Below are 27500 nucleotides of genomic sequence, written 5' to 3' on the forward strand. Positions count from 1 at the left end.
TAGAGGCCTTTTACCCTTGACTGTTCATCTGTATCGAGGAAGCTGTTTCATCCTTTAAGGCTGGCTGCACTACTTTGAAAGGATGCACAAACATCAGATCAAACAAGCTTGGAAGTTATATAGAAGAGAGCAGAATTTTGAGAAGCCTTGATTTAACTACCAGCCATGGTCTACTTCTTACTGTCCTTGAATCTCTCAGGCACTGTCTTTACCTATGATATGACTTTGTGATTTTCAATAGACCTCTGGTAAACATTAAGCTGGTCAAAGTGCGGCATTCACAAGCAGCTGAGCTTCCTGAGTGCACTGAGTGCAGCTTTTGTGATGTGTATGGCAGTCAACATTTTAGCATTGCATAGCAAAGAGCTTATTTCACAGAGCTGGAAGGAGGTAATGCTGCTGTAGGGTGCTTGTACAGCCTTAGAGAGAGTATCATGTACAGTCCTAAACTGTTTGGGTACAGAAAGGGAACATAGGTTCATATTCCGAGCTTTTAGCTTAATGCCATTCAGTCTCATACACTTTGGATACAGAAAGGAATCCTATGCTCATATGCCAACTTTTGGCTTAATGGCATTCAGTCTCAAAACCTTTGGGTATAGAAAGGAACCATAGCTTCGTGTACCAGCTTTTGGCTTAATAGAATTCAGTCTCATACCCTTTGGGTACAGAAATGAATCACAGGTTCATATGCAAGTCTTTCAACTTAATCACCTTCAGTCTTAAATACTTTGAGTACAGAAAGGAACCATAGATTCATATGCCACATTTATTTATTAATGGCCTTCAAAACACTTGACCATTATGGTCCCATTTTGGAATTTGCATATACCCACATAATTCCTAATTCCTTTTTAAAGGAGGGGAGGGAGTGACACTGTCTTAAAGTGAATGGTGGTTTCTTCAAAATGTATGGATGACTTTGGGTAATGAACATGTCACATTTGCAACTGTAATTTATGGATATGAGATTCTAATGTTAATTGTATTTAAATTCATGTTAGCCATCCAGTCTTCATTCCTGACAAAGGGCCTCAAATAAAAGGGGAACTTTCATGTCTTGAAATATAAAGCATGGGTTACCTGTCAAAGAAATTATAATAGAATAAGAACAGGGTCAGTACTATTATTTTATATGAATAACTCAAACTTTTAAGCTTATCAGTCCTGTTAATAATAACTCTCAGTACTCTCTCTCTAGTTGAACCATATAGTTTGTTTGGTGCATATGGACAAAGGTATCGTACTCCATGACTGGCAAAAATCAGTGAGGTATACAGTGCCACAATGATATCCTCTCTGAGTATCGTGAGCCACACCAAAGAACTTTCTTACTACCATGGTAACTTGCTGATCAAAGTAAAGATGGGTCCTCAATAACAGTTTCTAAGGAATGTTCTTCTCCTGGTACAGTAGATGACAACAGCTATGTGCTTTGCATCAAACTCATTTTTAAGGACTGAAGTATCAGAGGGGGAGAGGGCAGTAGTGCTATGTTTATAGTTATCAGCAAATCTGATATTCTAGGGGTTGCTGGTGTTGGCTTAAGCATATGAAAAGATGCCAGAAATCCTCAACTAGTGTGAAGAACTGGCCATCCTCACTTAGCTTCTACCAAAGACCCAATTGACAGTCCAGGTTTTCACAAATGTAATATGTATGAGTTGTTAAAAAATTTCTGTATTCCCTTTGTTTGGAATGGTGTGATATGCCTTTATAGGACAGAGATAAGTTATATGCACATGTAACATCTCACACATTGCAGCTGTGACCGTTTTGATTGACCATGTATAGAAGGTATGCTGTTCTGCTCATAAAACCATACTGTTCAGAATAACCAAATTGTTTGTATCTGCCTGGAAAACTTCCATCAGCATTCATTTCATAACACTGGCAGATGATATAGGTAAGAATGATGGGCTGATAGTTCTTTAGTGTGGCTGTGGATCCCCTTCTGGCTAGACACTACTTTGGTCTCTTATCTGTGGAAAACATTTCTTTGCTTGATATTTTTTGATATAGGGATAAAACCCGAAATACTGTTTAAACATTTTCAATTGGTGTGTTTGATCTTAAGATAAGGCTGCTTCTATTTAATAGTGGGTTATGTCCCATGGACTGCGCAGGAGGTGTAGTCATGCAAATTTTATTAATATTGGAAAACCTCTGCTGTGGATATATTTGAGTATATCACTGATGAGTGCAAATGTACAATATAAAAGACTGTAAACAAGTGGCAGTGGTGGACAACATATGCAACACTGCCAGAAACTTTTGTTTACTAATGGAAAGCTACGAGTACAGCAAAAAAAAAAAAAAATTTTTGTTAAGAATTATATTTTTTGCTATTCTCTTAACTCTTTAGTCACAGAATGTTTAGTTGTGCAAAATGCCTCATTGCTTTCATTTTAAAAAGGGATGATTCATATAGTCTGCCCATACAAATCAGTGAGTAGAAACAACAGCTTGGGTGTACATTTATTCACAGTAAAAATGCGAAGCAATAGCTGGCAGTGCAGCATTTTCAAATGTAAACATTTTTTTTATAGACATGCTGGTATCAAAAGAGCAAACTTTGCTGAAAAGAAAGTTGTATAAAAAGGTTAAGGCTACCTAGTACTGTGCTGTTTACTGCAACAAGTAAGTAGCTAAATTAGAATGAGGAGTGGCAAGTATGGAAAAGACTGAGACTAACTGTGGCACCTGTTCTGGCTTGATTTATTTTTCAGTATGAAAAGCATTCTGTTTCAAATATAAATGGCCAGGAAGTACTAAGTGCTTTTCTGACTTTTCTTATATAAATAATCTGTCTGAGATTGATGTCTCCAGATAGGTTGGAAATTGAGTTTAGAGGGACAGGTATATCTCGCACAGGATACCACTGCTCATGAACAGACTCCCCATCTACATAAAACAAAAGTTCATTCCTGTTCATATTCAAGTGCAACATGAACCTATGGATGGGAAACTTAAAATTTACCCCACGTATGCTCATGTACTACTAATGGACAAAGGCAGCTCCTAAATGTGTTATCTCATGCATGTGTCCCCTCACATTATCTTTGGTATGAACCCAGTTATTCTCTTTAGTAAGGCCAATTTCTAACCAAATGAGATAGGTTAATTCAGGACAGAAAGGGAAAATGACTAGGCTTGAAATGGTCCTCAAGAGAAGCCAGCCTAGTACTTACCTATGTACCTATATGTATATCTACATATCTATAATTATACCTATCTCTATCTACATCTATATATATCTATATCTATATATATATATGTGTGTGTGTGTGTATACATTTGTATTGGTTGTATTGCAGTAATTTGAAGAGTGTCTGGAACCAGTTTTTCATTTTAAAATTAAGGTTTATTTACAAGGAAAATGCACAAAATGCAGAGTAATGTAAAAGAAACACAGTCATTAATGCAATGCTAGATTTTTTTTCCAAATTTCCATTGCCATCTTTTCAGTCAACAAAATTTCTGTATTCATGAATACGCAATTTATCTTAAAGCTGGACAGTTATATTATAAAACGAGTATAAGTCTTCATTTGAAATGTAACTTGGAAGTTAATCTGTCTATAAATATTATTTTGAAAAGTTGCTACTGGTTTTTGGACCAGGTCCTAGCTGAAAATGGTCTTTGGCCCAGTTAATTTACCTGGTTAACAAAGTTAAAATAAACAAACAGTAGTTACAGATACCAATCTTCTCCCTTGGCTTTGTTTTGTGATTATACAGATAAGGATAATTCACAGGCTTCTCTTTTAAGGACAGTAGCTCCTACTCAGTTTCAATGTTTTGGGGACACCTGCCAGAATACATTCATCTTTCACAGTTAACTCCCTGGATACTCCTTTTCAGAACCATCTCTAGACCCAGGGGTCAGAAATTTAATATCCTCAAGACATAATGACCCAATGACTAGAAGTGCTTACCTCTCATCAGATGTCATGGAGAGTCTGTCTCTGTTTTGTCTGCTTGCTCTGTATTTCATAGCACCTGCCCTATTCTCTTCCATGACATATCCATTAGTAAAAACAAACCTGGCAGCAGATACAACACCACAACTGGCAGTGTTTCCCAGGTACTGCATTAAGTATGCTTCTCTCTCTCTCTCTCTCTCTCTCTATATATATATATATATATATATATATATATATATATACACACACACACACACACACACACACACACACACACACACACATATGCATGCATGTGTTTAGGTATATCCCTATTAGTATGGTACTGTTGTAAGATTTTCTTTTACAGAAGTACACATAGATCTAGTGCATTTCATTCTTTCTTATTCAGCGGTTTTGCATCCTTTTACTTGTAACATTGCCTTTGCTTTCACTAATATTCAAGCACTTTTAATTTCTCAGTCTTTTCTTGTTGAATAGATATAGATACTTATAATCCTAGGGGATTTTAATATTGATTGGAAGTGTGTCAACACTGAACATCCTACTTCTCACATTAATCTCCAGAGCTTCACTCAAATCATCACTCAAATCATCAACTCTTCTACCAGACTTAACAAACCAAACAATAAAGAGAGTACCTTAGATTGGATTCTTATTAATAACCATTTCCAAACATATAAGGTAGGAATCTTACCAGATGACATTAGCGACCACTCTTTGACCTACATTATCAGACAAAAAAGTGATATTTCCCAACCTTCCACATATAGAACTTCAAGGTCCAATAAACAGTTTAACCCAGTACTATTTCAAAGTGAATTGAATGTTTGTGACTGGACTCCTCTAAAAACACTCTCACTTGAAGAAGCAGTCAAATACTTCAATGAAAAATTCTTGACTATCCTTGACCAGCATGCTCCAAAACGCTGTAATAGAATCAAGTCAAAACCAGCCCCCTGGCTCACAAAATAAACCAGACAGAAAATCTTAGTCAGAAACAAAGCTTGGTATAGGTGGCGTGCTACCAAAAATATTACAGACCAGCAACCTTTTAGACACTTGAAAAATGTAACAAAAGGCTATTCTCTCAGATAAAAAGAACTTTTATAGCAAACTACAACAAACAAACCAAAATAATCCACAAAGGTTCTGGGCAAGTATCAATAGACTACTACACCCAGGTCATTCTAGCACACCAACCCCACTTGATGCTAATCATAATACTCCCATCCAAACTGCTAATACCTTCAACACATTCTTTACAGAGGCCATTCAATCTCTAGCCTGCCAGCTATCCCATGATAACTCTAGCCTTCTTACCTCCTCTCCTAATCCCCTCCCTACTTTCCACCTGAAACCCATCTCTACTAAATTCATCTTTAAGCATATCCAAAAATTTAAGCCATGCACTCCTTCAGCTGAACAAATTCCAGCTGAATATTTGCAAACAGCAGCCAAATCAGTAGCATATCCTATATCCATCCTCATTAATAGAACCATAAATGAGGGTACCATCCCTGACATCTGAAAAATCTCTCACATTATACCATTAAATAAAGGGGGTAACTCAAATGAATATTCTAACTATCGGCCTATTGCCCTACTATCACTCTTAGCAAAAATAATGGAAAAATGCATTCATCACCAGCTACTTGACCATTTAATTCAACATAATTTACTAGCTAACAGCCAACATGGCTTTAGACCATTTCACAGTACTATTACTGTCCTCCTATCCTTCACTGACTCCATTAACAGAAACCGTAATGACAATGCTCTCTCTTCAGTACTCTTTATTGATCTTTCAAAAGCCTTTGATATGGTAAACCATACTCTTCTTATAAATATCCTGAAATCTCTTTCACTTAGCAATCAGACTATACAATGGTTTAGTTCCTACCTTACTAATAGGCAGCAGGCAGTGCTCTGGGAGAATAGTCTTTCTTCCCACCTACCAGTAATCCTCGGGGTCCCTCAAGGTTCCATTCTAGGACCTCTCTTATTCTCAATATTTATCAATGATCTATACCTAGTTATTCCTGAAGCTATCTGCATACAATATGCAGATGATTCAATTCTCATATGTCCAGCCAACTCTGCATCAGAACTGCAATCCCTAACTCAGAAAGTATTTAACACATTGGGCACCTGGTTCTCAAAACATTGCCTCCTCCTCAATCCCAAAAAACAAAGCTCCTCCTCTTTACACCTACTCGCAAGTCCTCCCCCATTGATTTCTCAGTCGTATCTAATAATGGGACCCTCATACCCCCTGACTCTACCACCAAACGCCTATGTATTACAATAGACAACAATCTCAACTTTGACACCCATATTAATAACACTGAAAACAGTCAACAGAAAAATTGGGTCCCTATACAAGATTAAGCCATTCCTTACACCAGCAGCAAGATCAACCATTGCCCACTCCCATCTTATCTCTACACTTCTCTATGCCTCCCCCATATATACTAACCTGTCTAAAAATAATCTTCTCAAATTGGCCAACTCTTATAATCACATTGCTAGATTTGCCACTGGTAATCCCTTTCGAACCCATCACTGTCTGAATCTAAAGCAGTTGGGCTGGCTTGAACTACAAAACCTGCTACAACTGCCTCAACTTACCATCAAGTATAACTTCTGTACCTTACCTTTTTACCATACTGCATATTGACTGTATATACCTTTGTCTCCACCTTTTTGTTATGTATAGCCTTTTTTAGCATAATCTTGATTGTATATGTCACTTTCTCTGTATGTATGTTAAAACTGCATTTTTTTATCACCTGGAGCTTTTCTTCCTGGGCCTCTACTGAAAATGGACATATATCCAGCTAGACTAGCCCGGTCAACAAATGTAAAATAAAAAATAAATAAAATAAAAAGTAGTGTACATGTCTTTTTGTCTTTATGCTGTATGTCTTTCTTACTATATTAGGAGCCCTTGGGTTTTCTGTAGTTATAAGAACACATTACCAGTTATCTGTACTGAATTACTACATACATAAATATGTGGATTTCCTGTTCACATTATTATAATGCCTCATTACAGCATATGTCATGCTCATAGATGCTAACCCACACATTTCAATATTTATGTGTGTTAATGAAAGTGCTGTGTGCTGACCATGTGAACCTTTGTCATTTGTGCACAGAAGAGTTTGTGCTTCATTCTTATTTATTTATTTATTTATTTATTTATTTATTTATTGCATTTGTTAACCGAGAAAGTGCACTGGGCCTAGGTGAGCCCATTTTCAGTGGAGGCCTGGGGAGAAAAGCTTCACAAAGATTTAACAGCATTTACAAGACATAACAAACAGAAGAGTGCATATAGTCACAAAGCTTGGGACAATGGACAGTATATATACAATCATAATACATGGCGTGCAGTTCTACAAGGCATATTACATCATGAATTTAGGTTACATGAACTAACATTATGTACATGAGTAACATACAGCATAGAGTGTATTTAAACTTAATGCTAGTAGTATAAGTACCATGCCCAGATATTTTCATACATAGTATATATTTGTTAGCCTTGACTAGCTACAAGTAAACAGTACAGAGTATATGAGTCCAGTGATGGTGTGGTATGAATAAAGACTATTAAGAAAGCAAATGCTTTAAAACTTTAACAAATAATGCTAGTGATGCCATGTAACAAGTATGCCAAATGTTACTGAACTGAATGTAGTTAACTACATTTCATTGTTAAAAACCCTGACTAAATACCAACAGCAAAATTCTAAACAATTGAAACCCATGACCCTGAACCACTAAAGAGCAGAACACTTACACAGTCTATATCCCCCAAGGAGGGGACTTTACCTCAATTTGCCCTAACATCTTTCATACTTGTACATACTAACTCCATGGTCATATAATTATGGGTTATAAAATAAAATTTGTTATCAAGCTGCATCAAAATATGTTGTTTCCTTGTATTTTCTTTTTTTCTTTTACTTATCTACTTATTTCCTTTGTTAATCAGGTAAATGAACTTGTCCTAACCACCTGACCATTTTCAGTTGTGACCTGGGCTAAATGGCAAAAAGAAGCATGCAGGAGTATATAAATGAACTGGAATAAATGTTCTAAATTCACAATAGTAAACTATATACACAATTATCAACTCAGCATTTTGTTTTCCCTAAAGAAGTGTAGATTGTTTAAGTCATACGAAGAATAAGAAACATATTCATTCAGAAATAAAGCATCAAGAAACAAATAATGAAGACGATATTACTAATGATGATGATGGTTATCCCCAGTATATCCTCTAGTAAAACAAATGTTTACAGTATGTATATATATATATATATATATATATATATATATATATATATATATATATATATATAGGGTCTACTTTAATTAACCGAAAGCTGATTCCAGCGAATGCAAATCCATCGACACATACACATTGAACCGCGAAATAAGCGAACTCACAAAACCACGAAACTCAAAATACCGATTTGTCATACTCGGCCAACCCCACCGCCCGAAACACACTACCCACCCAAACAAAATAAATAATCCACAAACATACACCAACCAAAACCCTACTTCTAACCCTACACTAAATCCCATATACACCACTATCTATGTACTCTCCTTAACCCCTCCCTAACCCTAAGGTCCATAACTACCGCACACTATGGAGCTATACCCAAACAAAATAAATAAACCACACACATACACTAACCAAACCCCTACCTCAAACCCTATACTAAACATTAAATACATTACCCATATTACATTACCTATCTATGCACTTACCTTAACCTGCACCCTAATGTACGTAACTATCGCACACTTACCTTACGGATCAGTAGCTCAGACGGGCCAACCAAAACACTTCCACATTTCGAATTTCACGGTAATTTCGCGGTTTTGTGAGTTCGCTTATTTTGTGGTTCGATGCATTTGTGTTGATGGATTTGCATTCGCTGGAATCAGCTTTCGGTTAATTAAACTAGACCCATATATGGATATATATATCTATATATATCTATGTGTGTGTGTGTGTGTGTGTGTGTGTGTGTGTGTGTGTGTGTGTGTGTGTGTGTGTGTGTGTGTGTGTTTGAAATTATATCAGCTGTTGTTGAATGAGTTTCTGAGTTGCAAATAAATGGCAAAGCCCCACATTTACAGATGCGTCTTAACTGGAATCCATGAGACAGTTGCACTTCTATCTGTCTGCAAGGTGAGATTTTAACAATTTGTGAAATACTGAAAGACTATCACTATTTTGCACATTTTATGGCAAATGATTCCAGGTGCTAGGAGCAAATTTGCTAAATGCTGCCTCTGTGACAATTAAAGTAAATGGAGATATTTGCAATTGGGAGCTCACCTTACTTCTCATGAGTAAATAAAACTTTTATTAAAAATCTTGACTTTAATCAGAGGGAAAGACCTGTCATTCATTAGTTTGAAGATGAGGTTACCAGGTAAGAAATTATCCCTAGCCACAATGAGCTTCCACTTAGTTTTTTGCAAGGTAACACAGAGATTATGATGATGATGATTATGACGATGAAGTTTCACATGTAGAAATCTTAGTATCTTACTCTCTACAGTTTGTAGCACAGCTGTACTCTGTGGAGAATGAAGTGCTATAATAGGCAAAGTATATTTAAGTTTGGGCATCAGCACACTGATTGCAGGGGCCTATCTAATGCTTAAGGATAAAAGAGGAGATATTCTGTATGACACTTTCAGTTGGATAAGGAATTCACTAATTTCTTATTTTGCGTGTTTGCTTAAGATCAGTATTTAGTTCAGGTTAATGGCCATATGTATCTGAATGATGGCACAATGTGTGGAAGTGTTATCTGGATCTTTTATTAGTAGTAATTTGTTATTAGCTATTTTTTATTGCGTACCGTACTATAACTCTTAATTTGATAGTAATAATAGTCTGTTTTTACATATCCATTTCCAAGCACAAGAAGCATCATGTTGTAGATCTGAATTAAGTTGATTGGAATTGTTGTGGCTTTTCAATAGAACTAAATCATCAGACTACAATATACAACCTGTGTTGTGTAGGCATGATGAGAAGTCATTATTAAAAAAGTAAGAAAAATGCAGCTCAATAACGGATTCCTGAGATGTATTTTCTGATGTAGTGCCAGGTCTTACCACTTTTGCCAAGATGGTCATTAAAATACATGCATACTTTGGTCAGGCTATCTTTCCAGTTAATAGATCAGTAAATGTTACACTTTGGAGGTAAGGGACTGCATGACTGCTGTAGCTAAGGTATAAACTGGCGCAGATACAGAACAGCTGATATCATGAAAATTAAAATATTCACTCTTTTGCAAGACTGAAGACTGATTTGTTAGATTTCTATGCCTTGGTTCTACAGCTCCCTCCCTCCCACCCATTTAAGTTGTCTTGTTAAATACCACTGTCTTTCTAGTTGCCCGCCTCTTATGTTAATCTGACCATATATCTCATTTCTCTCTACTTTCACTGGCTTATGTGAGTAATCACAAAACCATCACTTTTGAAATCCCACCCCTTCAATTATTTAAATTTATTGGCCATCCTACAGTATTTCATAGTACCAAAATACAAAAGTAACCACCCCTTTCAGTCCATCTTGCTGTTTTAAAAATAGTAACTCTCCACTAAACCTTAACTTTTTAAACAGGTAAAACTCAAGTTACCTACTTTCATATCTAACTTCTCTAGTGCACACTGCAGAGTGCATTCTTTTCAATCTTACCTTTAAGCATCCCTGTTACTAGCACTTTCTCTAATACCTAAAAAGATCATCTCTACTTGACTCCAAGTAGACTTTTCTCTATCTGTTAAACCTAGCACTTGCTCCTACAGTACTTATTACCTTGATACGGCACTCTTATAGATAGCACCCCAAAAAGGCAAACCCCATTTCTCGGTCACCCACGTCCCCGGAATCTCTTTTAAAGTTTTTGTCTAGTCCTTCTAGCATGTCGAGGGATCAGTTGCTAGTGTCCTCTCCTGCTCAGCTGGTGAACCTGGGAATATTGAAGCAATGTTACAATTGCCTCATGTACACAGACAACCTTCTCCTCCTCCCACAAAACACAAATACATGCGAGAGATGCAACTATACGGCCAAACTGGAGGCTGAGCTCTCTCAACATAGGACTGGCAAGACCAGTCAGGAGGAGAAGGTTACCACACACACTATAGACCCAGTCTCACATAGTACCATCACAACCTCAAATCATACACATAAACACACAAAGACATACTCGGGCTCTGATCAAAAATCTACCAAAACAGCAGAGGCCACCAAAGCAGACACCCAAACAACCACCACCTCAGAACACAACACCTGCAACACATAGACCTCACAGTCAGAGTGTCAAACAGTCACAGCCCTTAAGGCCAAACACAATGCCAGACACACTAGTCATTGGTGACTCCATAGTCAGACACACTGACGTCCCGCTCACCAGACTGAGTAAGGAGAAGGTCACAGTAAGCTGCCTGTCGGGCGCTAGAATCCGCCACATAACGCAAGCACTCAGGTCTCTCAACAGCAGGTACAAATACGACTCAGTCATTGTCCACGCTGGTGTAAACGACCTGAGACGCACCTCCTTGGACTACATGAAAAGAGACATTGAGGAGCTCTCTGATTATGTAGCCGGGCAGGTATGACCCTGACCTTGAGCAGTATCCTACCTTCACCAAGAATGATGCCACAATACAGAGATAAGATGATCAGCTTTAACAATTGGCTTAAACTCTGGTGTCATTCAAAGGGGATCCAATGTCTGTCTGCCTGGGATGACATGCTGGACAAGCCACGCTGCCAAGGGACGGCTTGCACCTGTCACCCTGGGATTCCGGATATTGGCAAAGGCTCTTGCCACCCCCATAGTGCCTTTTTTAGGCAAGGCTCAAATTCTAAACCTACCACCCTAGAACACAAAAAAGGAAAAAAACTAAGGGTGATGCTGCTCAATGCCAGAAGTCTAAATTTCAAAATGCACGCACTCGAGGCCCTTCTCAGTATGGAGAACATCGATGTCTGTGCAGTGACAGAAACCTGGTTCAAGGCTCCTGAGAGCACCCCAGCACTATCAGGTTTTACCTCTTATCATGTGTTCCAGCCCCAAAATCCGGACAATACCAAGAAAGGAGGGGGGGTATCCATATTCATCAAAGACACCCACACCTCAAGACTGGTGGCAACGCACGATGCATCGGAGACCATCCAGGTGCAATTAACCATAGGCAAGAATGCTCTGCAAATTGTAGCATGTTACAGGCCACCCTCACAAACTCAGGAACCTCACATGGCCTTCCTGAAAACACTAGAGGGGATAAATGTATCACCAAACACCATCATACTAGGTGACTTCAATTACCCTAATATAGACTGGGAACACTACTCAAGCCCAAACACCCTAGCCCAAAAGTTCCTGGAATTCATAAACTCAAATGCCATGGAACAACTAGTCACCATCCCCACAAGAGGAGAAAACATACTTGATCTCATCATCACGAACATGTGAGCACAATGTTCAACACCGGAAGTATACCCCTCACTGGTGAGATCAGATCACAAACTAATCTCGCTGGAGGTCCTCATCCCACCGCCACCTGAAATAAAAAAGACCACAGTAAAGAACTTCCGGAAAGCCGACTTCACACTTCTAAAGACTAGGGGGGTTTCCTTTAAGGCCCCGAGCCGGGCGGAAAACAGTACTCAAGCCGCTGAATCACTTACAAATGCCTTCTACCAGCACCTGCAGGACTGCATGGATAAGGCAATCCCAAGCAAAACAAAGACTCTTTGTACCAAAGGCAAGCGTCCAGTCTGGTGGACCCCAGCCATAAACAAACTCTACAACAAAAGGAGGAAGCTACTACAAGATAGAGCAAAATCCTTAAAAGGTAAGACACCCTTGATCACTATAAGTAAAAACTAAGAGCTCTCATAAAATCATCCAAAGCAAATTTTGAGAGAAAAATAGCTAAAGACTCAAAAGACAATCATAAGGCCTTCTTTAGCTATGTTAGAAACCTGGGAGGAAACTCCCAGATATGCTCAGAACTAGTTCAAAATGATGTGAAGATTACTGATCCTACAGACATTGCCAACATACTGGCTGACAGGTTCAGTGCAAACTTCTCCCCTCCCCAAAAGGAGAGATATTTATACCAAGCGATTGCAGCCCCCAAACATCTCCAACGCCCAAGTGAGAACTGCTCTCTCCAAAGCAAAAAACACAGCATCCATGGGACCTGATGGTGTCCCCGGCTGTGTGCTCCACGAACTCAACGAGGAATTAAACCCACAGCTAGGACAGCTGTTTAATCATAGTCTTACCTCTGGATACGCACTCCAGGAGTGGCGCACTGCAACTGTGGTCCCACTTCACAAAGGCGGTGCCTTCACCGACCCTGGAAATTACCGGCCCATTAGCTTGACAAGCCTTATCTGCAAAGCCATGGAGAGGATCATAATGGACCTCATAAATAAAGACATAGAGAATTTGCAGACTTTGGACCCATCCCAGTTTGGCTTTGTCAAAGGCAGATCATGCCTTCTAAACTTGGTTGACTTCCGAAACAGTCACCAAAGCCATTGATGAGGGAAAGGCAGTCCATACAGCCTACCTCGATCTGGCGAAGGCCTTCGATACAATACCCCACTCGGGTATCATTGAAAAACTCATCAGCTTAAATGTTAACCCATACATCACAAGATGGGTTGCAAACTGACTGAGTGACAGAACCCACAGGGTCAGAGTTGCTGGTGCCATGTCAGACTCAAAGCCTGTCACAAGTGGTGTACCACAGGGCTCAGTCCTGGGCCCACTCTTGTTTGGCATCTACTTTTCCAAGTACAAGCAAACACAGGAGGGTTATGGCTGACAAAGTTTGCAGATGACTGCAAACTGGGCCATAGTAGAAAACACATCTGACACAGATATCCTTCAGAAGGGTCTCACAGAAACGGATAACTGGTGCCAGAGCCATGGCCTAAAGTTAAATGCCAAAAAATGCATAGTCATACCCTTCGGGAAAAACAAGGTTACCCCTAGCTACCAAATAGGTGGCAATCCACTGAGCACAGAAGAAGTTATCAGGGACCTGGGGACCCAGGTTGATAGTAGTCTGTCATTCGACACCCATGTAGCTAAAGTAGTTAGGAAGACCTTCTACATTGCCCACCTTATCATGAAGGGATTCTCATCTAGATCAAGGGAGGTCATAGTCTCCCTATACTCATCACTCATCAGACCAATGATTGAGTACAATGCCCCATTCGGAATGTATCTGACCCAACACTTGCAGCAGCTGGAGAGGCCACAAAAGTTCCTCACCAAAAGGATAAAGGGTGTCAAACATCTGTCCTATGCTGCCCGACTGAAAGAACTCCAGCTCTATTCAGTCGCCACCGCTTGCTCAGAGGTGACCTTTGCCTAACATACAAGGCCATGTCAAACCCAGATTTGATGAATATGCTTCACCTCAAAAATCTAGATCCGTCAGAGCCACAAGGGCGGAGACTTAAACCTCGACACGGCTATTAATAGGACGTGCTGGAGGGATAGATTCATCACCCAAAGACTCCCTATGCTGTGGAATAAAATCCCTGTATATGTGAGGCAGAGCACCTCGCTGGCCTTGTTCAAGAGAAATCTTGACCAATGGATGGGAGATCGCAGATATACCCCAGGGATTACCTCAGTGTCACTGCTCAACAGAGGCACAGCAAAATAATGGGTATAGTTCCCCATACTAAAGGGGTGGCGTAAGCCACAAAACTGTGGGCTAGGCTTGTAAATGCCCTCGGGCAGATAGCCTAGTATGAACCTATGAACCTATGAACCTATGAGCTGTTTAAGTAGAAGAATCTAGTAAATAAGTTTAAAACAAGATCTACTTCATCTAATAATCCGATGTGCTGTAGTGTCCCATTGACTCAGTTCATGGGGGTGCCTTCTCCTTCTAGTAATAATATGGGTCTGGATGTCAGCAGAGTGATTGCATTTCTTTATGCTGGTTATCTTGTCCTTCATTTTGTACCAACTCCAGAAGTCCTTAGGACATGTTAGCCAATGAATTTGGAGATCTCTGTAACTGCCTTGATGCATACTGTATGCATAGTAGTTGTTCATAACAAAAGCTGTCATCTTTGTTAACTTGACTAGGGTTATTTTGGTTTTGCTTGACTAGTTAATTTCCTCCCATGATAGTACACAACTAGAGATGTTTATATTTTTTAAATGTCTGGATCACTTGCACGTATCATTCTTTTTTAAAATTATACTTGGACTAGCAGTGTTCGGACTGTGTCAGTGGTTTGTGTTTGTCAAAGTATAAAAAGATTGAACCTTTAAATAAGAAAAGTCTCTTTGCAGGTGTAGGCTTCCACTTCATTCTGATGTGTATATGATAATGCTTTGCATGGGCTGCAATAAAAGCAGACTAAAGCAGTGTGATTTACGCTGTTGGACAAAACCATTTGCTGTGCGCGTGGGTGATGCACGGCCGGAAAGTACCACAAACAAACACAGTTGGCCAGCAATTCACAGTTGAACAGAATTCAATCAGCCAAAAAACGATGGTGGAAATTCAGACTTTATTTACAAAAATAACAAACCGGTTTCGGCATCAGCATGCCTTCTTCAGTGTAAGAGTAACAAACATATGAAGTATAAACAAATAAACAAATTTATACCCAAAGATAACCAATGAGCATTAGTAAATAACCTATGCTCATGAATAATACATGAATATTTTAATTAAATATGAAAAAACAAAATGCAAGGGACCAAAGCTATAATCCTGACCTCTAATAAATTATTATAAACAGATAATGTAATATATTTGCTGTTAACAAACTAATAGTGTGTAAGAACCTCGAAAATTAATGTTTGTTAAGTAAGATAAATTGTATTAAACAGCAATATTGCAAGATAGACAATTGCAATATATATTAGGCCTATATTAAAGAGTATTAATTACACAATAAGGATATGTATGACAAACCCAATGTGTTAAAAGGACAGTTGTCTATATTCATATATTAAATATGTGGAAGAACTGACTTCCATATTAACAAATATAATAATTGTATATGGAAATTGTTATAAGATTGTGCAAGTTGGATGCCATAAAATTGTGGTGATGAATAGTCATAAATTCCAGGCAGAAACAATGAACCTCATAGCTAAATTATTAAATTTCACACTGAATGGATACCATTCAACATATAATTGTAGTTATAAGTGGTCATTGAGTCCAGGCGGAAACAATGAACCCAGACCAATAATCGAATATTTCTCCTTGTGATTCATTATACCATGCCAACCTTGTGTATTACTACGATCACCAACAATTTTGTCTATAATCATAAACATGAATTGTGCTTGTTGATGTTTTAACACATGCCGATATAAAGCATGTGTTTCCTTTTTGTTTCTAATATCACTCCGATGTTCATTTATGCGTGTCCTAAGTGGCCTAGATGTCTGGCCCACATAAAATGCCCCACAATGACATGAGGCCAAGTAGACAACCCAATCACTACTATAGTTGCCAAAGATTTTACAATCAAATACCTTACTGGTGTTGTGACTTGAAAAGTGCTTGGACTAAGTGATCTGTTTGCAAGATCCACAATGTCCACATGGGAAGGTACCCAACAGTTCATGTCCCGTAATGGTAAGTTGTTTGTGAATTGCTCCCCCACTACCTATATGTTTATAATGGGATAATAGGGAACCCAGTGTTTTTCCTTTCCTGTATGAAAATTGGCATTCTTCCCCCAAAACCACTCTAAGTTGTTCATTGGCCATTAATATATTCCAGTGTTTATTTATAATATCTCTGATGACATAATAATTTCTTCCATATGTTGTTATAAATCTAATAGTAGATATCCTGGAATATGCAGAAGTTGTCTTATAATTCAACATAGTCTTTCTATTCATTTCAGAGGATCGTATCCATGCTTTGTTGATGTCCTGTGTTTTGTACCCTCTATTGACAAATCTATGATATAAATCTTGACTAGCCACCTCATAGTCTGATTTGGTTGAACTAAGACGCTTCATGCGCAAGAACTGTGATACCGGGATGTTCCTGATGGTGTGGAGTGGGTGCATGCTGGAAGCATGTAATAACGTATTATATTGTGGATATTTGCGGAAAACTTTAGTAGCCAGAGTATGGTCTGGGTTTCTCAAGATAGTTACATCAAGAAAATTAATAGTTTGTGCATCAAACGTGATCGAAAATTCAATACCCCAGATATTGCCATTTAAATAATCTACAAATTCCTGCGAGTATCCAGCATCCACACGCCACACCATCCAACAATCATCTAAATACCGGCGCCAAATATCCATTTCAACCAGATAGATATTGTGAGATACATCATAAATCATGCATTCTTCAAAAAATGCCATAAAAAGGTTGGCATAGATAGGAGCAAAAGAGGCCCCCATAGCCGTCCCCTGAAGCTGCCAGTAACACTGGCCTTGAAAATAAAAGACATTGTTATTGAGTACATGTTCGGACATGCAAATCAATAGCGTGTTGAATGCCGGTGGATACAGACTAGCCCTATCCAACCAATATTTGAGGGCTTGTAAACCAGCCCAGTGTGGTATGCTGGTATATAGGGCTTTAACATCCAATGAACACATTAACCACTCTGGCTCCAATTGTGTGTCTTCAATAATTTTAAGGAACTGTGTGGTGTCCTGTAGCCTTGCTCAAATCAAACCCAGAAGGGGTTTAAGATGGTATGTCAGGAATGCTGACAACGGTTCAGTCAAGGATCCAATACCCGAACCAATTGGTCTACCCAGAGGATTAGTTATTGATTTGTGAATTTTGGGTAATAGATATAAAATTTGCTTACGGGGATCCTTGACCGAAAGTTGTTTAGCACAGCTCTTGGTAATAATACCTTCTTCACATGCTAGATTCAAGAAAGAATCAATTTCCTTCTTGAAGTTCGGGGTGGGGTCAATGGCCATGTTCATATAACATGCCATGTTAGATAACTGGGTTAAACCCTCTTGAATATAATCACTCATATTTTGAACCACCACTGCCCCACCTTTATCTGCACATAATATAACTATATCCTTGTTGTTATGTAACTCTTGTAGAGCTATGCTCTCTTGCTGTGAGAGATTATGTCCCAACATAGTATGTCCATAATTTTGAAAGTGTAAATCTCTGAAGACTGATTGCATAAAGATGGATACATTCTTATTCATAGGAGGTTGAAAATCAGATTTGCCAAATCTGAATTGGTTGGATCTTTGAGAGGTATCATCTGCAAAAAACAATTTAAGATTCAAACTACGACAAAAATTCAAAACATCTGTGACAATATGATATTCATTGGAATAAAAGCCCGGAATAAAATTAAGCCCTTTATTCAAAAGATTCTGTTGATTACAAGACAAACATACATTGGATAGGTTTAAAACAGTGTTGTTTTGTTGCTGATATTGACTTATGTTAGAAAATTCTGGATCAATCCCTCTAGTGAATGCTCTAGTGGGTCTTTTCTTGTGCTTCCGTCCCCCCTATGTTTGGAGCCATTTCTAAAGGGACAGTTCTGTTTGTTTTCTTTCTATGTGGTGATTCTCTATCCCCTGTGTGCTCATAATCTGTCAGAGAGGAATCCTCTCCTGAGGTACTATTGTTGAAACCATCTCTGTTTTTGAGAATAGATCTTGGTCTCTTCTTGGTGCGATTCGGGGTGGACCCCTGGCCAAGCTCTGCAAATCTAACAGAGCGGTTAAGCTCAAAGGGACGTCCCCTTTGGTAATCAGAATAATCCCTGTGATATTTTTTTAATTTTCCTTTCCTTAATGGTTTTCTCATGGTTTGTCAAATCTTTGGATAATTTCCTCAAATGATCCTGAAAACTAGACGAAGACTCATATTTTTTTACAATCAGAACATAAAGTTTTGACTTCTTGTATATTCTCATCCACTATCTTCTCATAATATTGTAAAAGAACATTCACAAATAACATAGATCCTGTTTGTAAAGCTTCCTTCCAATCCTTATTCAACTTGTCATCTGGTCTACCCACTAAAGGTTAGAGCCGTATTCTTAAGCCCCTAGGGGCAATGTTTTTATTTGAATATGCTCTAAATAATTTTAAGTGCCATATGTTTGACCTTAAATTTTTAAGGCCTTTAGTAAGAGAAAGAAAAGATAGATCACAATCAGATGACATCTGTTGTTCTGTGTTAGTTGGATTACTGCTTGGTGAGGCATTGATCCCAAAGACCCCAATGTCCTCCCGATCAGCACATAATCCTGATAATATGCTCTCAAGGTCCATGCTGTGAATGTATGTCCAAATCTGCTATAGTACTCAAAAAAAATGTAAAGTGGGGTGGTATTAGTTGACAAACCAAGAGAAACCTAAATGATTAATATGTTTTGGGCCTAAGTTGGTTTGGGGTACCCCAAATCCGTCCAAGAGGAGACCCAAGAAACTGTGCAGCACTCAAAGAGTGTCCAATATTCACATGAAAAGGAAATGATTCAACAATATAAAGTATTACCCAGGAAAGCCTGAAAAACTGGTAAGGTAGAATTACCAAATATTTATCCAACACGTTAATATTGTTAATAGACCCAAAAATGTCAGATATTTAAAACATTTTAGAAAATGTACCAAACCTGAATGGTGATACTGACATATAATATCAATAGCAAGGGTTAATAATAATCTGTGGGTCTTATTATCACAAAATATAGTATAAAATTGAATCCCCATCAAATGGTGAAACAATAATATAACAATGTAATGATAGTATAAAGAGAAGAAGAAAATCCACCAATGGTATTCAATAAATGATACTAGCAATTGTAGTAGTGTATAAAAACCACTGAATCAAAAATCAAAATGTCATTTGGGAGCAAAAAAAAATATAGTATGAAAACCTAGGTATATAACACATGTAATCCATACATATATGTTAACAAACTTTAAGATGTTCTAGGACTGTACTATGTTAAAAACCAATAAAGTCCCATAAATCATAACATTATGTATAGTGTAATTGACAAAAGAGCCACCCTAGCTCTACAGAAGTGTGAGGAAATCACTGACTAATTCCAAAGGGTGTTCACATATATCATCCAACCACCTAAAAATGGTAGTCCCTATATGGTGAACCTGTTGGGCCTCTAAGAGAATTATATTATCATAAATAGGTATATACAAAAATGACGATGTTTGTATCAAAATTGCTGCGCCTTAAGTTGAACAAAAATCATGACAAAGTTGGCTAATTTCTTCCCTAAACTGAACCACGCCTATATAAAGGTTCCGGAATGAACATCCTATATTGGACCATTACTTGATAATAGAAACGTACAATGAATAAAACACACTTGAGTATAAAAAATATGTCCCTCAAACAAAGTCCTTACATAAATATATTCCCTGCATGCACATGGTATACTAGAGAGTCTTGTACTAATATCTAGAGAAGCACATTAGGATCCAATACCTTAATGTTCGAAAACACTATATATTTCCCCAATTAGCAGAGAAAAAATATACTGGTTGGTCTGCTAACGCCAAGTGTATGAGGAACAATGTTCAAAGATACATAGGTGTTAAATGCCAAATTGCTATACACAAGAAAAAAATATTGTCCAAAAAATTTTTTAGTCCCAAATAATGGTATGAAAAAACGTCCCACACTGTTCAACACTAAAGAATGTCATTCATGTTCACCATATCAAGTTCTTAATGTATATGCTGTTATAAAGTTCCAAAATAAACATCGACTAGTATCAATGATGGCAAAATGAGTCGATAAACTTGATATTTGTTATATTTCAGTCACGAACCATGAGCGTATAAATCAAATGACCAAATATACCTGAGTGATTAGATAATACACCCCGAAGACTTTGATATATAAATGCAACCTCGCGTTGATGTAATTCCTTTAAGCACAATCCCAAATCAATGGCATATGTATAGTCAACATGAAAAACACTCAAACATTTTAAAAGTTGTCTCACAATCTTCCAGGTAGCGTAATCCATGAACTTGTAGGCCCTACCACAAAGCAACACCACTTTAGTCGTTGTAGCCTTGGTCCCAAAATGCATAGAATATCAGCAAAGCAAAAATGGCAAAGATGTCTGTTACTCCAAAAAAATGAAAACCCTAACGATAATCCAACATGGAGTGTGTTGGATAATTATGTAGTCCATAACACCATCAGGAGAGGATTCCTCTGTCTGCAGATAATGGCAAATTAACTGCTGGTCCCACAGCACAGCCCAAGACCAAGGACAAAACCAATTGCTGTGCGCGTGGGTGATGCACGGCCGGAAAGTACCACAAACAAATACAGTTGGCCAGCAATTCGCAGTTGAACAGAATTCAATCAGCCAAAAAACGATGGTGGAAATTCAGACTTTATTTACAAAAATAGCAAACCGGTTTCGGCATCAGCATGCCTTCTTCAGTGTAAGAGTAACAAAAATATGAAGTATAAACAAATAAACAAATTTATACACAAAGATAACCAATGAGCATTAGTAAATAACCTATGCTCATGAATAATACATGAATATTTTAATTAAATATGAAAAAACAAAATGCAATGGACCAAAGCTATAATCCTGATCTCTAATAAATTATTATAAACAGTTAATATAATATATTTGCTGTTAACAAACTAATAGTGTGTAAGAACCACGAAAATTAATGTTTGTTAAGTAATATAAATTGTATTAAACAGCAATATTGCAAGATAGAAAATTGCAATATATATTAGGCCTATATTAAAGAGTATTAATTACACAATAAGGATATGTATGACAAACCCAATGTGTTAAAAGAACAGTTTGTCTATATTCATATATTAAATATGTGGAAGAACTGACTTCCATATTAACAAATATAATAATTGTATATGGAAATTGTTATAAGATTGTGCAAGTTGCATGCCATAAAATGGTGGTGATGAATAGTCGTAAATTCCAGGCAGAAACAATGAACCTCATAGCTAAATTATTAAATTTGACACTGAATGGATACCATTCACCATATAATTGTAGTTATAAGTGGTCATTGAGTCTAGGCGGAAACAATGAAACCAGACCAATAATCCAATATTTCTCTTAAATACTCTTTAATATAGGCCTAATATATATTGCAATTTTCTATCTTGCAATATTGCTGTTTAATACAATTTATCTTACTTAACAAACATTAATTTTCGAGGTTCTTAGCAAGCAAGGCTTCAGGACACCACATAGTTCCTTAAAATTATTGAAGACACACAAGTGGAGCCAGAGTGGTTAATGTGTTCATTGGATGTTAAAGCCCTATATACCAGCATACCACACTGGGCTGGTTTACAAGCCCTCAAATATTGGTTGGATAGGACTAGTCTGTATCCACCGGGGTTCAACACGCTATTGATTTGCATGTCCAAACATGTACCCAATAAAAATGTCTTTTATTTTCAAGGCCAGTGTTACTGGCAGCTTCAGGGGACGGCTATGGGGGCCTCTTTTGCTCCTATCTATGCCGACCTTTTTATGGCATTTTTTGAAGAATGCATGATTTATGATGTATCTCACAATATCTATCTGGTTGAAATGAATATTTGGCGCCGGAATTTAGATGATTGTTGGATGGTGTGGCGTGCGGATGCTGGATACTTGCAGGAATTTGTAGATTATTTAAATGGCAATATCTGGGGTATTGAATTTTTGATCACGTTTGATGCACAAACTATTAATTTTCTTGGTGTAATTATCTTGAGAAACCCAGACCATACTCTGGCTACTAAAGTTTTCTGCAAATATCCACAATATAATACGTTATTACATGCTTCCAGCATGCACCCACGCCACACCATCAGGAACATAACGGTATCACAGTTCATGCGCATGAAGCATCTTACTTCAACCAAATCAGACTATGAGGCGGCTAGTCAGGATTTATATAATAGATTTGTCAATAGAGGGTACAAAACACAGGACATCAATAAAGCGTGGGTATGATCCTCTGAAATGAATAGAAAGACTATGTTGGATTATAAGATAACTTCTGCAGATTCCAGGATATCTACTATTAGATTTATAACAACGTATGAAAGAAATTATTATGTCATCAGAGATATTATAAATAAACACTGGAATATATTAATGGCCAATGAACAACTTAGTGTGGTTTTGGGGGAAGAATGTCAATTTTCAAACAGGAAAGGAAAAACATTGGGTTCCCTATTATCCCATTATAAACATATAGGTAGTGGGGGAGCAATTCACAAACAACTTACCATTACGGGACATGAACTGTTGGGTACCTTCCCGTGTGGCCATTGTGGATCTTGCAAACAGATCACTAAGTCCAAGCACTTTTCAAGTCGCAACACCAGTAAGGTATTTGATTGTAAAATCTTTGGCAACTGTAGTAGTGATTGGGTTGTCTACTTGGCCTCATGTCATTGTGGAGCATTTTATGTGGGCCAGACATCTAGGCCACTTAGGACACGCATAAATGAACATCGGAGTGATATTAGAAACAAAAAGGAAACAAATGCTTTATATTGGCATGTGTTAAAACATCAACAAGCACAATTCATGTTTATGATTATAGACAAAATTGTTGGTGATCGTAGTAATACAGAAGGTTGGCATGGTATATTGAATCACAAGGAGAAATATTGGATTATTGGTCTGGGTTCATTGTTTCTGCCTGGACTCAATGATCACTTATAACTACAATTATATGGTGAATGGTATCCATTCAGTGTCAAATTTAATAATTTAGCTATAAGGTTCATTGTTTCTGCCTGGAATTTACGACTATTCATCACCACATTTTTATGGCATCCAACTTGCACAATCTTATAATAATTTCCATATACAATTATTATATTTGTTAATATGGAAGTCAGTTCTTCCACATATTTAATATATGAATATAGACAACTGTCCTTTTAACACATTGGGTTTGTCATACATATCCTTATTGTGTAATTAATACTCTTTAATATAGGCCTAATATATATTGCAATTTTCTACCTTGCAATATTGCTGTTTAATGCAATTTATCTTACTTAACAAACATTAATTTTCAAGGTTCTTACACACTATTAGTTTGTTAACAGCAAATATATTACATTAACTGTTTATAATAATTTATTAGAGGTCAGGATTATAGCTTTGGTCCCTTGCATTTTGTTTTTTCATATTTAATTAAAATATTCATGTATTATTCATGAGCATAGGTTATTTACTAATGCTCATTGGTTATCTTTGGGTATAAATTTGTTTATTTGTTTATACTTCATATGTTTGTTACTCTTACACTGAAGAAGGTATGCTGATGCCGAAACTGGTTTGTTATTTTTGTAAATGAAGTCTGAATTTCCACCATCTGTTTTTGGCTGATTGAATTCTGTTCAGCTGCGAATTGCTGGCCAACTGTGTTTATTTATGCTGTTGGCTCATGACTGGGAAAAACACTATACTAATATTCTCTTCTTAAAATATTTGGCTATCTCCCTGGTAAGGAGTATGCATATGTTGCCTTCATTGTGCTTATTACTTGTTGTGTTGACAGCATTTGACTCCGGTCCTCTACATGTATATAGATTTTGGATTAGAGGAGTGACATGGTTTCCTGAATCACATCCCTTACCTCTATAAGCCCCATGAACCAGAATTAGTTTAGGTGACATGTCCTTTCTCTCCTTTACTTCCCACAACTGGATTGCACTTCCTCTTCAAAGAAACTTCAGTTGTTAAATCCTTTAATGATAATTCATATACTTGCCTGACTGAGAGGGGTAAAATGAGATCCTTTAAAATGTTATGTGCAATAATTCTCAGGTAGGGTCTGTCTCTTTCTTTTACAGTATATGTCTCCATATAATTCAATCAGCTAACAAAATTATGAATGGTGCTTTATTATTATTTAGAAGTATGGTTTTGTTTTTGCTGAATCTATTGTGCTTTCACTATTACATATATTTATATATACTGATTTGCCGTTTTACTATGTGTAGGCTGAAGAAGGGTCCTTTTAATTAGCCCACATTCTCAGTTAAACAGAAGAACAAATATATAAATAAAATAGCAAGTAAAGGTAGCAGTCCTGGATGTGGTCTAACAGCAGGGGAGAGTGACAGGGACATGAAAACGCATTAATTCAAACCCAAAACTGTCTTAACACTGCTACTCATTATCTTATTTTGTATGTGTTTTTCAAAACCAAAGAGCATTACAGATTCAGATAAGGAACAGTAGAAATAATAAGACATTTTAGATTAAAATGAGTTGATTAAAATGATGAATTGTAGAAATAACAATAAAATGCACTGAGTAAAATAAAGAAAATTAAAACAGATTCTGTAATATGATTGCCAAAAATTAAATCTTTTTACTGTACTTGTCACTGAAGAAATGGTTATGCTTGTTAATTAGGTAGCTCTGATACTCACAGAACTTTTCAACCATAAATGGATAATTCAGCAAAATATAGAATATAATCTGAATTGTAGTCATATGAATTTAGTCCAAGTTTCCACCAGATGGTATATTAAACAGAAAACATGTTACTGTAGCCTTCCACAATGTCTGGGTAGAAGTATATAAGACAATAGTATGAGTATAAAGAACACTTCAAATCATTAACCCATGTTTAAGAGTATTGTGGTCATATATGCAAGCTTTAAAAAATCACATACTCATATATATATATATATATATATATATATATATAGTTATCACTTACCTGAATGGCAGTCAGTCGAATGGCTGATTGTTGAAATCAAGGATTCTAACAACCGAATCAAGACCATGTTTAGTCGAGTTGCATGGTGCACTTGACCTTTCAGCAAGCAACGTACCGAGACTTCACGCTTCAGTAAGGAACAGGGAATTAGCCCAGTTCCTCACTGTAGTGCAATGTCAGAGTTGGTATAATTAATGTGCAGGGGATGTGGGGGAACAGCCCCCCCACATGGGGCGTGCAGGGGGGCATAGTCCCCCTGCAAAATAATAGCATTAACGTACCATTGAATGAAGAGTTCAACGGTATGTTACTCTGCATAGCAGGAGGTGAGTGATGTCACCTCCTGCTATGTCGAATACATCGAACCACAGAGTTTGATATATTGAGTTTCATTGTGGGTTACTATTCAAAATTTCAGATTCAGCATTTAAGGTCGACATTGTAAATGTGCGACCGATGTTGATCCGACATTCCCATAGTAAACCTATATATATAAATATATATATATATATATATATATATATATATATATATATATATATATACACACACACACACACACACACACACACACATAGGTCTACTCACTTTAGTCGAGGAGCCAATATATCAGCCTTCGAAACATCGACAGCAGAAGGTCAGCAAACCAAATGTCAACACGTTACCAGGCACGTGCTGAAAAAGAAGCTTGGAGCATGCAATTTTCAAACAACAAAGAATAAAACAAATTACATCATTTTTTTGCAGGGAAACAAGACCCCCCCTGCAGGCCCCACAGAACCTGCTAATTATATATACTAAGTCTTGAGATAGCATAATCCCTGGGAAAGATAATATTCCCATAGCCACACTCATACCTGGGGATTATCAGTCTCACATGCCTGTCAACCATCTGCATATATGACCAAATATAGTTAATTAAACAGATTTTGACAAACTTGCATTTAGGTCAAATGCAGGTCACCCATATATTCGTGTATATATATATATATATATATATATATATATGTATATATATATATATAAATATATATATATATATATATATATATATATATATATATATATATATATATATATATATATATATATATATATATATATATATATATATATATATATATATATATATATATATACACACACACACACACACATAGGTCTACTCACTTTAGTCGAGGAGCCAATATATCAGCCTTCGAAACATCGACAGCAGAAGGTCAGCAAACCAAATGTCAACACGTTACCAGGCATGTGCTGAGAAAGAAGCTTGGAGCATGCAATTTTCAAACAACAACAACAACAAAGAATAAAACAAATTACATCAATTTTGCAGGGAAACAAGACCCCCCTGCAGGCCCCACACAACCTGCTAATTATATATACTAAGTCTTGAGATAGCATAATCCCTGGGAAAGAGAATATTCCCATAGCCACACTCATACCTGGGGATTATCAGTCTCACATGCCTGTCAACCATCTGCATATATGACCAAATATAGTTAATTAAACAGATTTTGACAAACTTGCATTTAGGTCAAATGCAGGTCACCCATATATTCGTCTATATATATATATATATATATATATATATATATATATATATATATATATATATATATATATATATATATATATATATATATATATATATATATATATATAGATATATAGAGAGAGAGACAGACAGACAGACAGAGGGGGAAGGAGACATAGCAATCTTATATACTGTCCTGTAGTGAAAAACAAATAGTATCTGTTTTTTTTTTTTTCGT

At 37.0% G+C, this 27500-nt stretch overlaps 1 protein-coding gene across 1 annotated transcript in view; it reads left to right on the forward strand.

Moving 5' to 3' along the window:
- Positions 1-27500, forward strand: part of LOC122816489 (ankyrin repeat and fibronectin type-III domain-containing protein 1-like) — a 2048587-nt gene that overhangs the window by 932367 nt on the left and 1088720 nt on the right. The window lies entirely within an intron of this gene.

Source organism: Protopterus annectens, chromosome 12.part0 (genome assembly GCF_019279795.1).
Source record: "Protopterus annectens isolate FY-2018-M chromosome 12.part0, PAN1.0, whole genome shotgun sequence".
Taxonomy (NCBI): Eukaryota; Metazoa; Chordata; order Ceratodontiformes; family Protopteridae; genus Protopterus; species Protopterus annectens.